This window comes from Saccostrea echinata, unplaced genomic scaffold (assembly GCF_033153115.1).
Source record: "Saccostrea echinata isolate AGI-Se365-2 ecotype Australia unplaced genomic scaffold, CSIRO_AGI_Sech_v1 ptg000014l, whole genome shotgun sequence".
NCBI classification, from domain to species: Eukaryota; Metazoa; Mollusca; class Bivalvia; order Ostreida; family Ostreidae; genus Saccostrea; species Saccostrea echinata.
This window is the reverse complement of record NW_026889763.1, coordinates 11460985-11485601: the sequence shown is the minus strand read 5'-3', so window position 1 is coordinate 11485601 and position 24617 is coordinate 11460985. Positions and strand designations below refer to the sequence as shown.

Here is a 24617-nt window from a genome sequence, read left to right as displayed (position 1 = left end):
TGATTCTGTTTTAACGATGTAATTTTGTTGCTCCTTGTCATGATTGGGAAAAATATAAAAATCAGTCTGTAAATAGGGGCTTAACAATAAGTACAAAAACTTTCAGTCAGCATTTGACTTAATGGTAGGTTATATTTGCTGACAATGTATATTGTTTCGACCATAAAACTTGCGAAATGATGACTTCAAACAAGACTGTTGATATAATTGTTTAATTGTTTCGCAATATCTTGCCTCGTTTTAGAAATTGTGCATTAGTATAAAACGCTCCTGCCTATCGAATACACATAATGTATCCGGGTCGTGAATGCAAAAGAACTTCTGGTCGACATTCGTGAGATAAATGCAGCTGTTATCGGAGGCTTTATATCCCCACATACGAATATCTAAAAACAAACATGGGAATCGCAAGATGGACTGAAGAAAAACCAGACTGATCTTGTCATAATAAGTCAGGGATGAAAAGTTCGGACCTCAGTTATGTAAAAGTAAAACGAGGAGCATACGTAAACCCAGAGAACGAATTACTACTAGCAAATTGAAAATAAGACCAGCAAACTCAAAAATGGGGGACATAAGCGCATTGATTACAAATTTGAAAAACTGAATGATGAAAATCAAAAACAAATTCCAATCCAACTTGAATTCAAAGTCTAGATACCACAGAAGACCTCGATAAATGAGTGGGATATACAAGAAAAGAACTTTTCAAAAGCAAGAGCTTTGTGATTTTTATTAAAGATATTAAATAAAATGAAAGTATTAATGTCAATAAAAAATGACAAGAAGCTAAGTAAACAAGCAACTCAAGGATAGCAAAGATGTTAGCTTCTAACTAATTTTCAGGAACTAGACAAAGAGGTCGATCATAACTCCAGGCAAGAAAAAAGAGACATTATAAATGAGCTTAACTAGAAAGCTTATGATGACTTAATAAGTCATCATATGACTTCATTATGGCAGCCCATAGAGGGGATTGGAAGACTTATATAACATTACATAACATCATAAAAAAGAGACGATCTTGTATAGCAACCCGGTCAAAAATGTTTGTAAAGCTAGATCAAGAGGAATATCTTTGGGAAGAAATGAATGGAAAAATAGATGAAGAAGCGAGAGGGAAATGACACTAGCTACTTGTCTTATTATTTTCAATTAGGAAAAACAGCACGAAATGACGAAATACTAACTGAGGCATTGGGGACTTTAGAACAAAAATGAGGAATATATGTATAGACTGTTAAGCAAACTATGAAAAGCCGAGGAAATCCCTAATCAGTGATAGAAGGGACTGATTGTCAAACTACGTATGCCAAAGAAGGGAGATCTTAATCTCTGCAAAAAAGGTGATGCTCCATATTGCTTTTTGTACCAAGCAAGATCTGCTGCCTGCTGAAGATTCTAAACAGTGTTATTTGGACTGGCATAAAAAGGAAACAGACAAAGTATTAAAAGACGAACGAACCAGATTTTGATTAAACTGAATCTGCACAGACCAAAACGCTGCACCACGCATTCACATAAAGCATTATGCAGATTGTAGAATGGCAATAATCACTTTACATCAACATCAACGATTTTGAAAAGCGTTTGATATCATTAAAAGAGATATTTTCATGGGAACTACTAAGACATTATGGAATCCCTAATAGGATCGACAAGATGAAAGAGACATTGTACGAAGTCAAAAGTACAAAAATTCATAAAATAACTCTTACTAATAGAATCATTTATTGTAAAAAAGAAAAAGAAAAAAAAAAGAAGGGGGTTGTTTGTTTGTTTCTTTGTATGTTGTTTAACGTCCCTCTCGAGAATTTTTCACTCATATGGAGACGCCACCACTTGTCGGTGGAAAGCTGAAAATTTTGTCCTATACTCGGCACTTACGGCCTTTAAGCAGTGAGGAATCTTTTTCGTGCCAGCACCTACTGCGACACGGGACCCCGGTTTATACCGTCTCATCCGAAGGACCGGTCTCCACGTCCCCCAGTGGGATTCGAACCTGCGACGTAAGGATCAACTCCTTACTCCGCGAGTCTTGAGCAGACGCTCTAACCACTGCGCCACGCGGGCGACGGGGGAAAGGGGGGGGGGGGAAACAAGGTTGTCCTCTAATAATCAACACTATTCTTAATAGTTGTCGGCTGGTTAACAAGACAGCCCTTCACAAAAGTGCAAGAATAATTCAGTCCCCTTCGGTTAGAGAATATACGACTTAGACTTTGCAGAAGAATCTTCCACTTCTATTTCACACTCTTGCAAACATGAGAGACAAAATACAACAAATGAAGCATGGAAAACGAAGCTAAAGATCTCAACCAAGAAAAATTAGAGACCTGACCAAGAGTAGAGGAAATGTAACGTTCGAAAAAGATGATATATTATTATAACAAAACAGGGGAACTGACATAAATATTTAATCTAAAGTAAGCAAAGCAATGCAGGCTTTTACAATGCTTAGATCAGCATTGAAGTCTACAGATCAGAGAACTTTTTAAAAAAAAATCAGCACCAGCATGAAATATTTCTTAACATCCATATCCAAAACAGGGTTCCTTTGATGGAATTTCTCCTCTAAAGAGTTGCTCTTTATGAGCATTTCAAGGATCTGTCTTGAAAGCAGAGCCAACAAGGAGGCAGCGGATATGAAATTCACAAACTTTACCTTTACTTTTAAAGTAATATATGAACAAAGATAGCGGAATTTGAGTCCCAAACGGGACATTTTTGGAGCCAATGGCAGCCTCATGCTTAGAAGTACTTGAATAGATGTAGAATTACTTGTTTGGGTAACATCAAATGTTTCATTTAGAATTACCTTGTACTGCTCTATGCACCTGTAACTGCATTGAAGAATAGGTCTTATGAGTACTATAAAACAGCAACAACCTATTATTCAGCGCATGCTCACCGCATATACACTAGACAAAATTGCTAACGCACCACTTATTATTCTTATTTGTGAGTTGATCATTTTCCTGATTGGTACTAATATATAAAATATGCCATCTTTTCCAAAACAGTTGGATTGACAAATGTTTTGATGTCATGTCTAGACCCTTAAAGGACCTTCTTGTCCGAAAACCAATTTTCCGACGTGCACTGTTTTTGCCAAGATATGAAGTTGGTGATTACCAATGGTGGTCCGTGAGGTTGCGACGGGAGCAGTCTCACACTTAAAAATCAAATGATATACCCTGATTGACTACCATATCGCTTAGTAGTCATCCAGTGCCTTGGTGTCCCTACCAAATCCACCCAACGTCCGGTTGTCCCAATTTTGTGAAACAATCTTGAAGTTATTGTGCGGTGCTTACTTAATGCCGTCGCAATCTATTATAAACATTTTTATGATTGTTTATTCATTTTCAACAATTTTTCATCAAAGAAATGCATAATCTTTTAATTGTTTTAATTTTTCACGAATTTCTTCAAAGGAACCCCCTGCAGGCACCATACTGGCTGCCTTAGCACGCTCTTCTAGAGTCAAACGCCGCATACTGTGTAACTTTTTTCTGAGTTTTTAAGTAGTACAAACATAAAGAACACAACCACAAATAAAAATATTGAAATTTATTCCACCAAAAAAGTATGGACAAGATTTTAATTTTTACTATGAAGTGGTTACGCTTCAGTAAACATTGTTGTTATTTATCAGTTAAACATTTAAATTTCTCATTTTTTTTAAAGTAACATAATTATAAATCAAAAACTTCATAAACAAGTTTTGAAGAGAAAAATGTTAATTTATTTAGGTGGTGCGTTAGCAATTTTGTCTAGTGTATACGCGTAATAACACTTAAATCGTATGTTTGACCAAATTCTGATTAAATATTTGAAAGATTATAAACATGTTTGAGAAAAGAAATTGAAAATGCATAAAGATATTTCTTATTCAGGTGCTAGACAAGGTACCTCCATGCCAAAATTTGGTGCTTATCTCACCAAGTGAGCTATTTTTTCAACTACCCGCTCCACTATGATTCATTTTTTTCCCATTTTATGAATGACTGCATATTCTATTTGAAATTTGAATACATGCACATGTTCTTCTTTATTACAGACGAGATTATTTTGTTTGTAACTGACGGGGGTAACAAAGGAGACAACCCGCTTGAGGTTATCAAGAACGAGAATCAGAAACTGCAAAACAGAGTTGTCATCAACACGTACGGAATAGGGATCAGTAGGTGTAATATATACAATAATGGGTGAACAAATTAAAAAAAATAAAAATAAAAATTTATAAAATCTATATTAAAATAATAATAATAAAGTAATTCATAATATTATTTCATGTATTTCATTAAATGATATACCGGGTCATCATTAAAAATATCTTTGTTTCCCCTAACCCGACCCTAAAGTATCAAGTTGGGTAGGTAGGTAGGTAAATTATTTTTTTTTTCTGAATGCACTTATGAAAATGCATTTTGAAAAATTGAATATCTTTATAAATAAGAAAGAACAAAAGAAACCGATTTTCAAACCGAATATCATACAAATGAAATTTGAAAACAACATATGTATGGTAAATTAATTCACGGATATTATTCATCTGAATTAACTTGTGAAATATCTTAGGTCAGTGTAAATTTAATAAAATCGAATATTTACAAAAAGACAAAATTCGCAAATACTCAACCATCGGGCATCTGAGTATATTTTTCAAACCTACTATCATCTTCAAATTGTCTAAGGCCTCGCGTGGCACAGTGATTCTAGAGTGTTTCGTTTTGGAGTCAGGACGTTAATTTAGGAGTTTATTCTAAGTCACAGGTCCCGATGTGGGACGTGGAGACTGGTCAGTCAAATGAGACCGTATAAACGTAGGTCCAGTGTCGCTGTATAGATGTTGGCACAAAAAGATCCCTTACTGATGCTTAACGATCAATGGCCATAAGTGCCGAGAAAAAGTCTAAATTTGGAGCCCTCCACCAGGTAGATGTTCAAATGTTGTCGACCCAACAATTTTTAAAGGGATTTTAAAGCAAAGAAACAACCTATTTTGAAGGGCCTAACTAACGAAAAATGCACTGGACGTCTGATGAGATCGTACCAGAAGCCAATTTTAAAGATTTCAACACTTCTTTTGAAAGAGTGTACATGTATAAACAATATTTAATTCAACCAAACCATATCTAAAAATGATTAAAATGCCATATATCTCATGTTAAAGTCGCAAATTTTAACCCATAAATAAAATTAATGAAGAAACAACGTCTGAATTATATTTATCAAAATGAAATAATTATACAAAGACATATTTACAACTCCTATGGTCCCATATAAAATGGGATCGTACATGAACTGTTTATTAGATCCAAGTGAATGAAATGCAGTGAAATTTATTGATATGTTTACACAAAGTGGGCCCCTCATCTGCTCATGAGACAGGTTTTGCCATGCTAACTACGTACATGTAGGTTAATTGTAATAGACACATTTGTAATTACAGTGTACCATCGAAACACTCCTTAGTCATGGTATATTTAATTCACGAAATGTTTCAAGAGTGTAGGATTCTAAGAAGTTAATATATAATAAGATTGATATGTCGCCGTTGTTTTATGATACGAGCAAACCCTCTCTGACCACATATTGTGGGCGCCAAATCAGAGTAGAACAAAAAACCCGGATTTTGATGAAATTGCACTTCATAAAATTGATAAACAATAAAAAAAAATAGTTGAATAATCTTATTTAAAAAAAAAAATTCAGTCGGTGCGATTTAAGTGGGTCGGTCGCGTTAGGGGAAACAAAGGTATTTTTTATTTTGGCCCCGGTAGTTCTCATAAGTTTTGTTACAATTAAGGGTTTGGTTTTATATGCAACCATAGAAAGACTTGTATAAAATAAAAATTTCAATATCTTAAAGTTGCAGAATGATTCAAAACCATGTTTCTTTTTTAAAAAATTGTATCACAAAACAAGAGATTTCTGTGAAATATGAATATAGCGAAGTTTTGACAACTCAACTACACTGTAAAGCAAGAAAAAAACTGCAAAATATAAGTGCCGGAAAAACAAATGTTGTATCTATCGCTTTGTTTTTATCGTCAATGTCAACAATGTCAAGGTCACACGTCCTTTATTTTTAGCGTGGGGCAAGCAGAAGTAAGGAATAAGTTATGATCATCTTTTTTGAAGATTGTATCAAAATTCTCAGTACTCCGACATTTACATCTACATGGAATTGAAACCATGGCAAATTCTTCAACTTTTCAGCGCATGCGTACAATAAAGAGGAAGAAGTGAATCAATATTTTTGTGATGGGTTATACAAAGATTTTTATTTCTCCATTATATTAGATTTTTTTAGGTTCTGAAACCTGTAATTTTCTTAAACCTAATATCTTCAAGAACTGAACAAAATTTGCATGTGTCATGCAAAAATTCTACTATTGTCAATTTTCCCGTTTGTCCGTCACAGTGTCAATTTAATTAAAGGTGCTTAGACACAGATTTGAAGTTTATATTTTCTCAAATTTTCTGTATAAAATCGCAACTTATACGTTGCTATAGCATTTCACAAGAAAATAAAATTAAAAACTTATTTAATCTGGAAATTATTGAAACTATGAATTTCGGGAGGTGTTTGATTAACACACCCTTGCACTTTCACAATTTTTAACTTTATCCTAAATACTTAAGAAAAGTAGCAATTTTGTTGTGTATTAATGAGTAATATTACATCTATAATCCAGAAAATTCAGAGTAAAAATGTGCGAAAGCAAAACCCACTCACTTAAGTTTTGTCAGCCCGTGCTCAGTGTTGTGTAGTTGTGTACAGAGTTTAACAAATTGAACACACCCGTGAAACGTAAACTGTTTTTGTAAACAGGGCACGAGCTCTGTTGTTGTTAATGTTTACGTTTCACCGGGTGTGTTCAATCGTTAAACTCTGCACACACCACAGAGCACGGACTGACAATACTGGTGAGAGGATTTTGCTTTCTTCATTTCTACTCTGGAATTTCTGCATTATAGTTTTAATATTTTTCATTAATAAACAACAAAATTGCTACTTTTCTACAGTAATAAGGATAAAGTTAAAATTTATGAAAGTGCAAGGATGTGTCTATCAAACGCGTCCAGAAATTCGAAGTTTCAATAACTTTCAGATAAAATAAGATTTTTATTTAATTTTCGTATGAAATGCTATAGCAACATGTAAGTCATGAAATTATACAGAAAATTTGAGTAAATATTAACTTCAAATTTGTGTCTAAGCACCTTTAATACTTTTTGCTTATATTACTCTTGAAAACTGACCTATGGCACTTTCCATAGGAAAACTGTCTTGAGATGTATGCAGTCTGGTTGTCAATCGCAGAATCATGCAGCAATAATGTGCATTTTACACTCTCAGGACTGCACAGCTACATGTACAGATCTAACAAAACAATAACATAGCATTTGTTGTATATATGCAGATAGCTGAACGTCGTGGGTACAACTATTTGTTTTGTTCCTAGCCATTTTATGCGTTCTCGCTACGTAACTGTCTGTTTTCATCACCTTGACCTGTCTGCCATGCCAAACTTGTGGGCTAAACATTCTTGTATTAAAACCTTCAAATTATTTCTGTAATCTGATGTCTCTAGTGACCTAATTACACAAAGCAATTTGAAAGATATATCTTTTAAATCATTTCCAGATATTAGAATGTATCGATCGAACTATTGTTTATTATATTGTAAACGTAACATCGATGCCTACACCGGTTAAAACGCTACATTGAGGGTGGCGGTCATGCGTGTCATCGGCTGGCAGTCCGGAAGCGGAGAAAAGACAAGCAAGATGAGAAGACTTTAAAATTTTTCATATGTAAAGACGTATTAGTTCAGAAAATTATATTCTACGGAAGGTGCAACTACCAGACAATCCATAAAAGTTACAATCGACGTCAAATAAAAGAGTTCCGTTTTCTGAAATACTCATTTTTGGGGATTAAAATTTTAATTTTTGAGTAAAATTCTGCATCAGAATTGACCCTTAGAGGGTTTCTTTTCTCAAACCTTAAACCTTAAATGGCTATGAAGTATTGCAATAGAACTTAGCTTCATCAGTGCCTTCTAGGTCAATATAATTTAGTTATAAATTCAGTTGGGCTTCAAATTCGATATGACACTCGTTGTGGCGGTTTTTCCAAATGTCTTATTTGTAAATTCAAATGTTAGTGCTTTATTATTATTTTTTTTTATTATTTTGTTCTTTTTTTGTTTTCACACAACTACATTATATATATATATATATATATATATATATATATATATATATATATATATATATATATATATATATATATATATATATATATATATATAAAGCATAGGCCAGTTTTCAAGTGACAACAAAGTTTAAACTTAAGCTGCAGATTGACCGACATTATGTTTGCTAACATAGAATTCATGAATATTAATGATTGAAAGAACCATTCGTGTTGAGAAAAACAGGTGAAACATATTGGATGACTAATATTTATTGTTATACGATTCCTGTTTTTATTTCTACTTCTGTAAAAAGCGCCCTGGTCACGAATGCGCCTTATGTTAATTGTAACGTCGCCAAACTACTCTATTTTGATAATATGTGGCTTACTTTATTCATAGAGATGTGTGGAATTGTGAAATTTAAGATAGGGGTTAAAAAGAAATTATAGAAAATCATATCACACGTTTACATTTTTAAAAAGTTGAAAATACGTAAAGTTAAGTCTTTCTCTCTCTCTCTCATACATGTTTTTTCTGCATGTAAAAAGTTAAATATTTTGGAAATTTCAAAATTAATAATAAGTAAGATGTAAAGTATATTGATACATGTGTGTGTGTGTGTGAGGGTGTGTGTGTGTGTGTGATATTTAGTAGATTTGTTTGAAGTGTATGTGTTTGAGAGAGAATCGCCATTTATTTGTTTGAGCATGCTTGCATTGTGTCTTTTTAGGTCTGAACAGCGAAGACATAGAGTTGTTGCTGAATATGTCTAAACAGACACTGAATGACAATTTATATGGCCATGTAAAAGTACGCGTTTATTATATCAAAAGAAATGTAGCGAAATTTTAAAAATCGTATATGAAAACAGAAAAAGCACAATTAACGTACCGGTTAAAAATTGTATATCTTTGCTAAAATATAAATTTGTATAATGCAGCACGGAAAATCGCACATCTTAACGAACATTTTGACATCGTCTCTTCGGGAAGCAATGGGAACATATTACAATTATTCCAGTGTCTCTATATCTCAGACTCCAACATACACACAGCCTTATAAAGATTATTTCAGTAAAGGTATTAATTTTATCACATACTTTTTTTTCAAAGTTTGATGCAAGATGTGTGTTTCAATTAAACTCCCCTTTAAATACATTACATAAAAAATTCACAAGTCAAACTAAATCAAAACAGTTAAGAGTTTTTTGTATATATAAGAATTCGTGGTAACCGGATGCCTCCCCATTGGAAAGAGAGGGACGTTTGTTGGGGTGGCTTGTGCCGATATTCTGCTCAGTGAACTGGTAACAGAAATTATTTGCTTCAGCGAGGAGAGTTTTCGTACGTTTTCATCATTGATGGCGAGGAAAGGACTTTGATTCATTCGCTTCTTCCAGATCCTCGTGACGTCAATGCAACAGAGTATGACGTAAATAACATCTTCAACTTCGAAACATCTGGAGATGTCCATCTAGTTATTGATTCTATGAAAAGGTAATTGTAAAATAAGTGGTTTATTTATTTATTTATTTATTATTTTTTGTTTGCATTTCTTGAACCCAGACTGGTTAAAAGACAAGGATATAAAACGGACTTGGTCAATATTATAAATTATAATTTCAGGAAATGGTAAATACTAAAAAGATTTAACAGTCAAATTAAAATATTATATCGACTTAATATAATACTCATGCTACATGTGCAATAGGATATTAAATATTTTAAATCAAAAACAAGCAAAAAATGATAACAGTGAAAGAAATTTATGTAAAAACCGCTACAGGGGAAAGAAAGGGCAAAGAACTCTACTAACCACCATATTTGAGTCCAGAGGAGACAGATTGTTAAATGGAGATTCTAAAAGAGAGCTTGATGCCGTCTATTACTGGGCTCCGGTAAAAATGCATTGCGTTTTTCTTTATACCAGCTTCAAATTTGAAAGAAATTTTCAGATTTAACAGAATTAAAATCAAATCATTATTTATAGATTATTGCATCAGGGAGTAACTTTTCTCTTTGTTTGGTAATGGCGAAAAACAATAGCCTCACAACAATCGCCGACCGTTCCCTTCCACCTATCCATAGCAATGATTTTGTGTATCATCGTTGGGACTTAACAGACTGGCCACAACCATTCTGCAGGCATTTCAACAGATATGCAACAAAAGGTTTCTAATGATTTGTGTAAACATATCAATGTAAATTACCAGTACGGTATAATGTTTGAAAGAAGAAAAAACTAATCTTTTTCGAAATGTACATTGTAAAATATAATTTTGATGTATCAGTTTTTCAAAAGATTAAAAAAATTCTTTAGATATTTGCACAATATTTACACTCAGCATAATGTGTGTGGAACTCGTAAAAATCAGTGTCATACAGGTAGTGTTTATATATAAAGCATAATGCACACTAAAATACCAGGGGGATACTGAAAATAACTTTGTCTCCAGCAACTTGGATTTATAGGTTTATTACAAAAAGCAGCTGTATGATCACAAAAACATATTGTATGTATCTGTCGGAGGGTTTGAATAATCCTTATTTCTATAAATTAACATACTTGTTTCGTATTTAAAGCCAGCACTTCAGTCAAGCTTTCTCCAGAAGCATTCTTGGATCCGTACGAATACACCTTTGTTGAAGAAACAGAGAAAAGGGTTAAACAGTATGAAGACTATTTATCTGGAAAAATTATAACCAATCCTGGTCTGAAGGTAAGACTGTACATTTATAATTATACCTGTAATAGCTGAAGACGTTTATACGGATTTTAGAAAGAAAACTCTTGGTTTTCTTCATCAATCTTCATTTTTTTAAGAAAATGATAATGGAACTAAATCATATACAGCAAAAGTTCATCGTGAAAAGTTCGAATGAGATAAGATAGAAGTAGGGTCATAATCCCTCTATTCGCTGCTATAAACTGTTGCTTTAACGCTTTTGTTGCAAACAATTTTAGCATAGCTTGTGGGGAAAAATTGGACAGAGAAGACATTTTAACAAATTTACAAAGGAGTAATAAACATTTATCCCAATAAATGTATCTCTCTTATCAGCGTATCAGTGAACCTTAGTTAGGTGATTAACTTAAAATTTCATTTCTGGTACAATCTTGCTGGAAAGTGATTTTTAGAAAATTTTCAATGTTTTGGTGTTTGATATGGAAATAACTTCAGGAATGAGACAGAATTTCTTTTATATTATCAAGAGTGCGAAGCACAAGTGAAAATATCAAAGCTCCAGTCTAAATAAAACACCTAACCAGCTATAAAACATTAATTTTCTGTTTATTATATTTTCCCTGGCTTTTTTTGCTCTTGTCTGTGTGTAATGCAAACTCGTAGGCTGATCTTTTGAATAATTAGTTTGACCAAAGCTTGATTTAAAGCTGGAAACACTAATTTCATCGAAATGAATAAAATGGTAATGAGTGAAAATGAAAACGTACATTGTTGCTACATGTATGTTATGTAAATATAAAACATTGTTATTTCTATCAATAATTTTAGCGACCATTTATATTAATTTCGTCGAAATGAATGAAATGGTAATGAGTGAAAATGAAAACGTACATTGTTGCTACATGTGTGTTATGTAAATATGTGGATTTATGTATATAAATAAATTTATGTGATCTAAATGCTAATAGAATTGTGGTATTTTGATTTATTAATAATATGTTGTATGAATGCATGGGTCTTGAGGGTTTTTTTCCGGGTTAGTTTCTATGCGCCCCTAGTGACGGCTATTAGCCTCATCTCTATCAAAATAACTTTTGGCTCCAAAAAACGTGGTTTAAAAGTTTTAAAAGTTTTTACTTGTGTGTATTTATATTGTTCAAATCATGCAGAATAGTTTTTGATTCTCGGTCATTCATTTATCGTGCGTCTGCAGCGGTTCATGAATCGTTCTGAGCATTTAAAGGTCAAACTTGGTCTGAATCTCAGGGAGAAGGTATATTACAGAGGATATTCGAGTTGTACAATCGATAGACTATCGGTAAGGGGCCTACGAGAAGTTGATAGAGTTAAACCCGCTTTGGTGTGTCTGCAGATAGGTTCGAACGATTTGTGTAATTTAGATGTTCAGGCATACGACCTGGATAAGAAAATAGTTTCATTTCTGGTACAGTCTTGCTGGAAAGTGATTTTTAGAATTTTTCAATGTTTTGGTGTTGTATATGAAAATAACTTCAGGAATGAGACAGAATTTCTTTTACATTTTCAAGAGTGCGAAGCACGAGTGAAAATATCAAAGCTCCAGTCTAAATAAAACCCCTAACTAGCTATAAAACATTAGATTTTCTGTTTATTATATTTTCCCTGGCTTTTTTTGCCCTTGTCTATGTGTAATGCAAACTCGTAGGCTGATCTTTTGAATAATTAGTTTGACCAAAGCTTGATTTAAAGCTGGAAACACTAATTTCATCGAAATGAATAAAATGGTAATGAGTGAAAATGAAAACGTACATTGTTGCTACATGTATGTTATGTAAATATAAAACATTGTTATTTCTATCAATAATTTTAGCGACCATTTATATTAATTTCGTCGAAATGAATGAAATGGTAATGAGTGAAAATGAAAACGTACATTGTTGCTACATGTGTGTTATGTAAATATGTGGATTTATGTATATAAATAAATTTATGTGATCTAAATGCTAATAGAATTGTGGTATTTTGATTTATTAATAATATGTTGTATGAATGCATGGGTCTTGAGGGTTTTTTCCGGGTTAGTTTCTATGCGCCCCTAGTGACGGCTATTAGCCTCATCTCTATCAAAATAACTTTTGGCTCCAAAAAACGTGGTTTAAAAGTTTTAAAAGTTTTTACTTGTGTGTATTTATATTGTTCAAATCATGCAGAATAGTTTTTGATTCTCGGTCATTCATTTATCGTGCGTCTGCAGCGGTTCATGAATCGTTCTGAGCATTTAAAGGTCAAACTTGGTCTGAATCTCAGGGAGAAGGTATATTACAGAGGATATTCGAGTTGTACAATCGATAGACTATCGGTAAGGGGCCTACGAGAAGTTGATAGAGTTAAACCCGCTTTGGTGTGTCTGCAGATAGGTTCGAACGATTTGTGTAATTTAGATGTTCAGGCATACGACCTGGATGAGAAAATAGTTTCATTTCTGGTACAGTCTTGCTGGAAAGTGATTTTTAGAATTTTTCAATGTTTTGGTGTTGGATATGAAAATAACTTCAGGAATGAGACAGAATTTCTTTTACATTTTCAAGAGTGCGAAGCACGAGTGAAAATATCAAAGCTCCAGTCTAAATAAAACCCCTAACTAGCTATAAAACATTAGATTTTCTGTTTATTATATTTTCCCTGGCTTTTTTTGCCCTTGTCTATGTGTAATGCAAACTCGTAGGCTGATCTTTTGAATAATTAGTTTGACCAAAGCTTGATTTAAAGCTGGAAACACTAATTTCATCGAAATGAATAAAATGGTAATGAGTGAAAATGAAAACGTACATTGTTGCTACATGTATGTTATGTAAATATAAAACATTGTTATTTTTATCAATAATTTTAGCGACCATTTATATTAAAGATCTTGATCAAATACAGGGTGAAACTTTGCCATTCAGTTAACTGAAAGGTCACTGAAAAATTGCTGATAGATGACTTGATGGCAGAGCTCTGCCATTCAGCCACCTTTTCAATCCTATCAGTGAACATTTCGTCTACTGAATTGTACAATTTCATTTTGTGAAAATATAGCATTGCATATTTTGATTCGTAAATAAATTAATGCTAAAGGTGGAGGCAATCAATTCTATTCGAGTCACCTACCCCATTGGAAATTTTTGGAAAACTAAGTCTAGTCAAGATGCTCCTTACCTGGTTTGGCGATACATAGTGACTGAAGATGGTGTTCAACGAATATATCCAGGAATTAGGCTCACAAATGATTACGATCACAAGATTAGACCATGGTATGTAAAGATTGATAATTGTTGTCTTGACAACAAATATTTAAGTCTACAGCAAAGATATATTAATATGTATACTTTTAAGGATATTCAACGACAATAAAAAAAAGAATCTGTGGAGATACTGACAACAATTTAGGTCGGCTGAGTCCATAATATCTACTGTTGTCGTCCCTTGTAGTACGTCGTCCGTTTACAATTCGACATTTTCAGATGTTGTCAAATTTGGTATAAAGCATCTTTAGGCAAAGGGGAACAAAATTGTGAATTTCATGGTCTCTGTCTCCTTTGGGCCTGAGGGGTGTGGCAAATGTATTAAAATGCAAACCTTAAAATCCTATTTACTCCTGAACATTAAGCAGTCATACAGTTGACTTATTACAGTGAAAATTGGCCTCTCTATCGAAATTTGTGAAATTCAAGGGATTCTGGATTTAGGAGGGGGCTCTATAGAACATACTGTGAAAAATGCATAAATTCTGAAAAAAATATTCTCTCCCTATATATTTAGGAGAAAAACTGAGTACATATTATTAACCAGGGTGCATCTTCCAGAGTTGAGAAGTTCATGACCCCTTGGTCAGGGGTTGTGGTGCAAGGCCAGGGGTCTATTCATCATATAGTGGTAATGCATTAATTCTTTGAAATGAAATATGGAGATAACAATTAGTATTCAAGCTCAAAGTCCATTAAAACAATACAAATCGGGAGCAGAGCAAACATAGACCCCCAAAAACATCGGAAGTGGGATCAGATGCCATGGAAGGTCACAATCGCCGTGTGCTCCTTGTCAAGATCGAGAAAAACGGAAAAATCCGTAGGTAATTCAGTTTGTAAATGATAGACTAACAGTTAGTATGAAAAACATCAGTCAGCATTTGACTTAATGATAAATTGCACTTGCTGACAAGGTCATTGTATCGACCATAAAACTTCAGACTGTTTATATCCTTGTTTCATCAACTTTTTTGTCAATAGCTTGCCTCGTTTTAGAAATTGTTCATATACAGAGCTAGCTCTGTCGTGTCGAATCAACTGGGAGACAAAAACCCCATATGCAGGTGATAAGGGCATTATTGCGACATAAGTAAAGGAAGTTGACGATTGAAAAATTGAAGTCATCACGTTTATCATAAGGCTTTGTTATAAGGCAACCATTAAAATATTTTTCTAGTAAAATATCCAAATATGAAACAGATGTGTCAGACCCTGTGGTATCTTTTATTTCAAGCTCACTCGGATACATCAAGTCGACATATGAAAGGAAGTAACTATTGTTAATTGATAATCCGTCGTCGATATATCGAAAAGTCGAGTTGAAGGCCACAACAAGTGCTTTCTTTTTCTCATGTAGAAGTTTTGAATAATTTTGAATAAATTCTGCTTCATATGAATACTAAAATAGGTCTACTAATAAGGGAGCGCGATTGGTACCCATGGAACTTCCAACAGATTGGTGGAAGACCTGATATCCAAATACTACGTAGAAATTTTCAATCAGAAACTGAAGCATCTTTTTAATATCAACTTGAAAATCTTCTTCTCTGCTCCTGGGTATTTAGCAGACAAACTAATTGCATGGATATGATGAGCAAAAGTAATTAATGGTCCAAAGGGGATTCTGGTATCTTTATCATATATTGAAAATGCTTAAATTCTTCTAGAATATTCTTTGCTCCGGGATGCTTAACAGATAAACTAAGTACATGATTTTGATAAGCAAGATTGTTTCTACAAAAATTATGAAATTCATGGTCCCTCGACAAGGGTTCTGGAGTTAGGGTTTGACATTTTTTAAAATTATTTATTGAAATAAGAAATGTTATTGCCTTTTATTGTTTACGTAAGACATGTTTATTGAAAAGAAAAATCATTCAAGATGATTTAACGTAAAAAATAAAGTAGTTTTATGGTTTTTAATGGTCACTTGTAAATAATAGAGTTGTAAATAATGAAGATATAAACATATCTTATATTTGTACATTGTATGTTATTCGAAGACTGAAGAGAGGGCAATGGTATGGTGATCATATTTGGCGTACTAAGTGTGTTGAGCGTTTTACGTTCAAGCTCTCGTACTATGTGTGTTGAGCGTTTTACGTTCAAGCTCTCGTATGCTGCTAAGCTTCACTATTCAAATAAAAAATATTTTGGTTAACCAGGTACCGCCGAACAGTGGCCCAAAAATTGATTAATGTTGTTTCTGCTCCATACGAAGATTCATGGGGATCTGGAAAAGTTATCTCCCTTACAAGGGCAATTTTGAAAAGGTATATTATGCAAATTATTGATTTGATCTGTTAGGCCTGTTTTCACTCCTCTGATTTGTCATATGACATTATATTCTTAACAGGACATTATACATGTTGTAGCGTTCTTTGTTAGATATTCATTTTCATACACACAGATAAGACTTTTATCATAAATTCTTAATGTTATGTTACAGTGAAACAAATCACGGAAGTAACGCTAAAATAGAGGCAGTTATTGGACTGGATTTCTCCATTTATCATTTCAACCAAATGCTGAAAGACAATTATCCAATATGTGCCAACAAATCATATAGGTGATCATCATTTATTTATAATCCTTTATTTGAAGCAGTAGGTCTTTTACAAAAAGTGTATGAATATTTGACTTGTTTGCATGTACTTATTTTAAATGAAATATGAAGATAACAAAACAGTAATCAAACTCTAAAGTACATTGAAATAATACAAATTCAGAGCAAGGGACATGGACCTCTAAAGGTAGGATCAGGTGCAGTGGAGGAGTACGCATCCCCTGTCGACCGTATTCGCGTTGTCATGATCGGGCAAACGGAAATTCAGCGTGTAAATGATGGCCTAAGAGCTTGTATAAAAAATTAGTCAGCGAAATGATGACTTTAAACGAGACTGATGATATTCTTTTTTCATCTACTAATATGTCAATAGCTTGCCTCGTTTTAGAAATTGTTGGAATATAGAGGATGCTTTTGTGTAACGAATCAAGTAGGAGACATAAACTTCAAATGCAGGTGATAAGGGTATATTGCTACATAAATAAAAGTTGAATTCATTATTTTATTTTAAGGCTTTTATTAGATTATCATTAACGTCTTTCTCTAGTAAAATATATCCAAATATTTTACAGATGTGTCAGACTCTATGATATCTTTTATTTCGAGTTATCGAATCAATGTAGGAATGAAAATGATTATTGATTGGTTGTATGTTGTTTTACGTCCCTTTCGAGAATTTTTCACTCTTATAGCGACGTTGAAAATGATTATTGTTGATAGAACGACGTCGATAAATCGTCGCCCGCGTGGCGCAGTGGTTAGAGCGTCTGCTCTAGAGTCGCGGAGTAAGGAGTAGATCCTAACGTCGCGGGTTCGAATCCCACTGTGGGACGTGGAGACCGGTCCTTCGGATGAGACCGTATAAACCGAGGTCCCGTGTCGCAGTAGGTGCTGGCACGAAAAAGATCCCTCACTGCTCAATGGCCGTAAGTGCCGAGTATAGGACAAAATTTGCAGCTCTCCACCGGGAAGTGGTGGCGTCTGCATATGAGTGAAAAATTCTCGAGAGGGACGTTAAACAACATACATACAAACAAACAAACGTCGATAAATCTAAATGTTGAATTGAAAACCACAGGGGGAGACTTCTTTTTTTATGTAAGCCTTTTTTTCATAAATTCTTCTTCATATGAATACAAAAAAACGTTTGCTTATAACGGAGCACAATTGGAAGCTTTGAAATTTTGACAGATTGTTGGAGGACTCGATCTTTATCCACTACATAGATATTGTCAATCAGAAACTCAATTGGCGTTTTAATATCAACTTTGAAGTATTTGTATGTACAATTAGAATGTTTTTTTGAACAAAATAATTTTTCAAATGACCAAGGACAAGGTAAGTAAATTTATAAGTTCAATATATATATATTGAAAAAGCAATAGTCTATGATGTCAAATAGCCTAGACTTTGATTTATCATGGAGAATGGATGTACAAAGTGTTGAAAAATCGTGTGTTTTGATGTTATTGATTTTGGTAAAATTTTCTGATTTTAAATTTTCTAAAAGTTCCTTGGAAATTTTTTAATTTTCATTTTTTTCAAAATATACAGTGAAAGAGTACTCTTGAAGTTTCTCCTTCACTATTGTCAATATGTTATCGTATCAGAGTTGAAAAGTAGTCCTTAAGTTTCTCTTTCACTGTACATTATCGCGCGCGCCGAGCAAAGAAGGAGACTTTGTAGAATATTTACTGGAAGCCGATATGTATCTTTCTTTGTAAGGTTTTTTTTCATGTTTTTTTAAATACCTGGCAAAAATGATCATGGATATTCAATTAAGTCAAAATCTGAAACGGAGTTTAAAATAAAATGTAGATGAAGATGATAGCAAAGTTGGACTTACAGTCTAATTGCCATGGTAACAAAGCAGTTAAAACTCCCCTCACCACACTCCCGCCCCTCCTCAGCTCTCTGCTTTGCTCTTACTACAGAAAAGTAATTTTGTGGAAATTAACATAAATGGCAGAAATCTTTATAGAACTTATATAATTGAAACATAAGTAACAATTTCATTCATGATATTCAAATAGATATTAAGTGAATGAAATATGTGGTGATAACGAACAGTTTTCGAGCTCAAAAGTCAATTAAAAATGACAAAATAGGAGCAGAGCAAACAAGGACCTCTAAGACATCAGAGTGGGATCAGATGCCATAGAGGAGTGAGCATCCCCTGCCGACCGGTCACACCCGCCGTGTGACTCCTTGTCATGATCGGGAAATAACGGAAAATCCGTCGACAAATCAGTGTGTAAATAATGGTCTAACAATTAGTATGAAAAAAGTCAGTCAGTATTTAACTTAATGATAGATTGTATTTGCTGTCTAAGTCATTGTATCGACCATAGAACTTACGAAATGATGACTCTAAACGATACTGCTGATATTCTTGTTTCATCAACTTGTTTGTCAATAACTTACCTCGTTTTAGAAATTGTTTATACTTAGAGCATGCACTGGTGTATCGAATAAAATGAGAGATATAAACTCCGTATGCAGGTGATGAGGGTATATTGCTGCATAGGTAAGGGAAGTTGACGATTGAAAATTTAAAGTCATCACGTTTATCATAAAGCTTTGTTGCTAGATTACCATTACCGTCTTTTTCTACTAAAATATCCAAAATTGAAACAGATGTGTCAGACTCTGTGGTATCTTTTATCTCAAGCTCAGCGGGATATATCGTGTCCACATAAGAATGGAAATAATTATTGTTAATTGACAATACATCGTCGATATATCTAAATGTCGAGTTGAAGGCCACAGCAAGTGTTTTCTTTTTTTCTCGTAAAAGATTTTGAACAAATTCTGCTTCATCTGAATACAAAAATAGGCCTGCTAATAACGGGGCGCAATTGGTACCCATGGGAATTCCAATGGATTGTTGGAAGACCTGGTCTCCAAAAACCACATAGATATTGTCAATCAGAAACTCGAGCATTTTTAATGTCAACTTCAGACTACTTGTGTATACAATCAGATTGTTTTTTGACAAAATAATTTTGCAAATGACCATTGACAAGGTAAGTAAAGTAAATTTACGAGTTCCATTTTTATTGAAAAAGCAGCTGTCAACGATGTCAGAAAGTATGGACTTTAATTTATCGTGAGGATTAGTTGTATATAAAGTTGAAAAGTCGTAAGTTTTTATGTTGTTAATTTTGGTAAAATTTTGTGATTTCAAATGTTCCAAAAGTTCCTTTGAATTTTTTAGTACCCACATCTAATTTACACCACTTCTCGAATATATTGTTGCACAGTACTCTTGAAGTTTCTCCTTCACTACTGTTAATATCTTAGTGAGAAGTAAAGAAAGAGGCTTGGTAGAACATTTACTGGAACCCGCTATGTATCTTTGTTTGTAAGGATTTTTATGAAGTTTCGGAATCCAATATAGATACAGTAATTCAAATTCACTTTGGTTGTTGGGAAAATTAAAAATATTCAAAACTGACATATGATTTTGAAGAATTTCCTCCTTAGAAAGGGAGCTATGGGTGTAAGTTGGATTACCACTTGTAGAATAAAATCCCAGTTCCTCTAAAATACAATTTATTTAATGAGCCTTACAAACAAAGACAATATGTTGTAATCTGCCTTGTCAACAGGGACTAGTACGTACTGATCGTGTAATCTATCTAATTCTTTTTTCACATCTGAATTATTGAATATAGAAGGATAGATGGTTTTCATACTGCCCCTCAATCGTTTAATGCGAGATTTTAACATATATCTCATACATTTAATCCATTCTGGCAAAGTGTCAAGGTCTTCTTTTTCATGTCTGACCCAACGCCTGGCGTAATCCTCTACAGAATCCATAATATGTATGAAATTAGGACGCCAGTTAAAAGATCGGGGTTCCCTATATTCAGGACCTTTTAAAATTAGTGATCTAAGGTCCTCATTTACGTCACCAGTGATAATATGCCCAGCAGGACTATAGTTGTAGGGTGAGGAGGAACATGAACACGAAGGAGGATTATGTTTCAGATATTCGATATCCAGACCCTATAAAGTTTTCTTGTAATTAAAATGTTTGGAAGCAATAGTTGATGTATATTTGTAGGAAATACAAGGTGTAGTCTTCAAACTGAAATATGGTGGAATACAAGACTGGACCCTTTTGTGATTAAGAATATTACTTATATTAACCGCGTCAATTCCTTTGTTGGCATATTGGATATTGAATGTTGATAGTAGTTAAGAAATTGTAGTTACGTTTTTGATTTGTCGGAATTTATTTCATTAGAACCAGTTTTAGAACATGAAAAAATTGGGCCTATTTGATATCTAATCCATAGTTTTGTGATTCATCTTGAAAGTTTATGACATCTGAAACAAACAAAATCAAGTTTGTTTACTTTTATAACACAATTAATCAGCTTATTCAGATGGGTTTGTTATTTATATGATCTACTGCAATGTGCAAGGAATTTAATAAGAATGAGAAAGGTGAACACAACGAGCAGTGATGGCTGTCAAAAAAGCTACAACCAATACAAATCTGTGAACAGGGCATAAAACACGCCCTAACAAAAAATACTATAGATAACTATACTTTACTATAGTTTACTATAATATCAAAGATTTTACTATAGTAAAATCAAAGTTTTTACTATCACGGTAAATCAAAGAATTTTTACTATGGGTTTCAGATTGTTATGTTTCATGTTCTCCAATTCATACATGCACAGTTTTGATATCAAATAGAAATACTACTTTACATTCACATATAATTTCCAAATTTTACATCATTGCTATTGAATTTAAGAGATTTTAAGCTTTGAAATCTCAAAAAAAGTTCAAAAGTAAAGTTTCATAGTAAATCAAAGTATGAAAGTATTTACTATAGTTAGCTATGGTTAACTATAGTAAATTATAGATAACTAGTAAATTTTTGTTAGGACGGACCCCTGGAAATTCCATAGGTGGGGTTATGTGCCTATGAGAAGTAAGCATCCCCTTTAGACCGGTCACACCCGCCCTGTGCCCTATTTTATGATCAGGTAGACGTAATATTCCAAAGTCAATTTTGGTATAAAAACAAAGGCCTTAGAATTGGTATGTGAAAAACGTCAGCCAAAATCCGACCTAAAGAAAGGTTATATTTGCTAACAAGGTCATTATAACGACCATAGAATTTACTAGAAGCTGATTTTTAACGAGGTTGTTGAAATCCCTGTAACATAAACTTATCTGTCAGAATTCTGCCTCAATTTAAAAGTTAATCGTACTCAGAGTATGCTGATAAATTTAGACCTTTACTCGACACTCAGGGCCAATGAGCAGTGAGGGATTTTTATCGTGCAAACGCCTGCCGAGACACGGGGCCTCGGTTTTCAGGGCTCATCCGGTTCATCCGAAGGACCCGTAACTTTCGCTCTTGGCGAAGGAATAGTTTTTTTTAACAATTTTTATTTACTTAGGTCAGTCGCTGTCGGAGCTTGAACCCAGGACCGTCCGTGGAGCGAACGCTCTACCGAATGAGCTATCGTGACGGTCATATGATTTCCTCCTTAGAAATGGAGCTATTGGACTTTCATAATTGGGTGTTTACTAGAAATACATATTGATGGCAAACAAACTACTAAAATTAATTATAGAGGTAATGGCCTCAACTTTTCTACCGTCAACTTTCCTTATATATACAATATGCTATTATCACCTGCAAATGTGATTCTGTCTTAAAGTAAAATCCATACGCAAGAACATGTTTAACTCATGGACAATTTCTTAATAGTGTGACTTCCTGAAAATAAGTTGTTGTTTGTTGTTTTAGGTCCCGTTCGAGAAGTTTTCACTCATATAGACGTCACCGTAGATCTTTACTCGGCACCTAGGAACATTGAGCAGTGAGGGGTCTTTATCGTGCCAGCGCCTACCGTGGCACGGGGCTTCGGTTTTTAAGGTCTCATCCGAAGGACCCGCAACTTTCATTTCAAATTGCTAAGAGCTTGGCGAAGGAACAGTTGGTATAATATATTTTTTTTATCGTTTTATGTCAGTCGCGACCGTGATTCGAACACACGACCTTCCGATCACGGAGCGAGCGCTCTGCTTACTAAGCTACCCTGACGACTGAAAAATAAGTAGATGATACAATGATGATAACAAATCATTTAATGTCAACATTTTGCAATTTTTTTAGCTCACCGGAGGTGAAAGCTTAAGTGAGCTTTTCTGATCATATTATGTCCATTGTCCCTCTGTCCGCCCGTCTTTAAACTTTTCACATTTTTCACTTCCTCTCCAGAACTACTGAGCCAATTCCAACAAACTTGCCACAAAGCATCCTTGGGTGAAGGGGATTGAAGTTTGTTCAAAAGAAGGGTCATGCCCTCTTTCAATGGGAGATAATTAAAAATTAGTGAAAATTTGATGGGGTGTTTTTAAAAAATTCTTCTCAAGAACCACTGGGCCAAAATCTTGAAATCTTCATAACACAGTGTATATTCAAGTTTGTTCAAATCATGTCCCCCGGGGGAAGGGTGAGGTCACAATGGGTTATCAATGTTCTGCATAGGAATATATAGGGAAAAAAATTGTAAAAGTCTTCGTCTTTAGAACAACAAAGCCATGATAAGTCATATGGCATGAAAGCATGCTCAGGTAGTTTAGATTCAGATTTGTTCAAATTATGACCTCCTGGAGTAGGATGGAGCAACAATGGGGGGGGGGGTAAAATTTTACCTAGGAATACATAGGAAAAAAAATCTTTAAAAATCTTCTTCTCAAGAACAGCAAAGTCATTATTAGTCGTATTTTTTAATGGACGCAACATTAGGTAGTGTAGGTTTCAGTTTTTTTTTCAAATAATGAAACCGGGGATATGGTGTGGCCACAATGGGCAAACAAAGTTTTATATAGGGATATATAAAAAGAATCTTTGAAAATCTTCATCTCAAGAACATCAAAGCCATGATTAGTCATATCCATATGGAAACATCCTCAGGTAGTGTAGACTAAATTTTGTTCAAGTTCAATCTTGAACAGGTTTTGAACAATTTTCTTCTCAAGAACAACAAAGCCATAATTAGTCATATTCATATGGAAGCATCCTCAGGTAGTTTAGATTCAAATTTCTTCAAACCCTGACCCCTGGGGGGAGGTTGGGGCCACAGTGGGCATTCAAAGTTTTACATAGGAATACATAGAAAAAAATCTTGTAAAAACCTTCCTCTCAGGAATAGGAAGGACATGATTGGTCATATCTATATGGAAGCATCTATAAGTAGTGTAGATTCAAATCTGTGGTAATCATGACCTCCTCCCCTGTCTCTTTTCAATACTGAACCGCTTTCTGCTCTTCTCTAGCCAAAGTTCTTACTGAGCGATTTGGCCCATGGGCCTCTTATTCCTGATCAGGACAGAGGGCCTATGGTGAGTGTCACCGGTCGACAGGGATTGCTACTCCTATCTACTTCATATCACTTGATCCCATCTCTGACGTTTTCAGTTATCCGTGTTTGCTGTAAATTTGTATTGTAATTGCATGATTACTGTACCTTCCATTAAGTACTATGATATATACATGTACATACCAGTCACAAATTATGACATTCAGTATTGTTTGTTTGTTTTTTTTATTTATATAATATACCTTGATATGGTATAGCATATAAAAAGCTTAAGTGCTACTTTTAAAGCCTTATATGCTGCTTTTTATTGTCTTTTACGTGATTTTGTCAAACAGAAGCCATGAAGGAGAAACTTATTGGTCAAAGATGAATTTTAATAGTAAAATTGCCTGATTTATATTAACTGGAATATGATGGTAAATTTTTATTATATTTTAGCTTCAATCATAGTAAATTTTTTATAATATATTATTTGTAACGCGATGGTAAACTTTATCTTAAATGCTTTTACTACATTTT

At 33.9% G+C, this 24617-nt stretch overlaps 1 pseudogene; it reads left to right on the top strand.

Moving 5' to 3' along the window:
• Window positions 1-24617, top strand: part of LOC133186488 (VWFA and cache domain-containing protein 1-like) — a 50176-nt pseudogene that overhangs the window by 10412 nt on the left and 15147 nt on the right.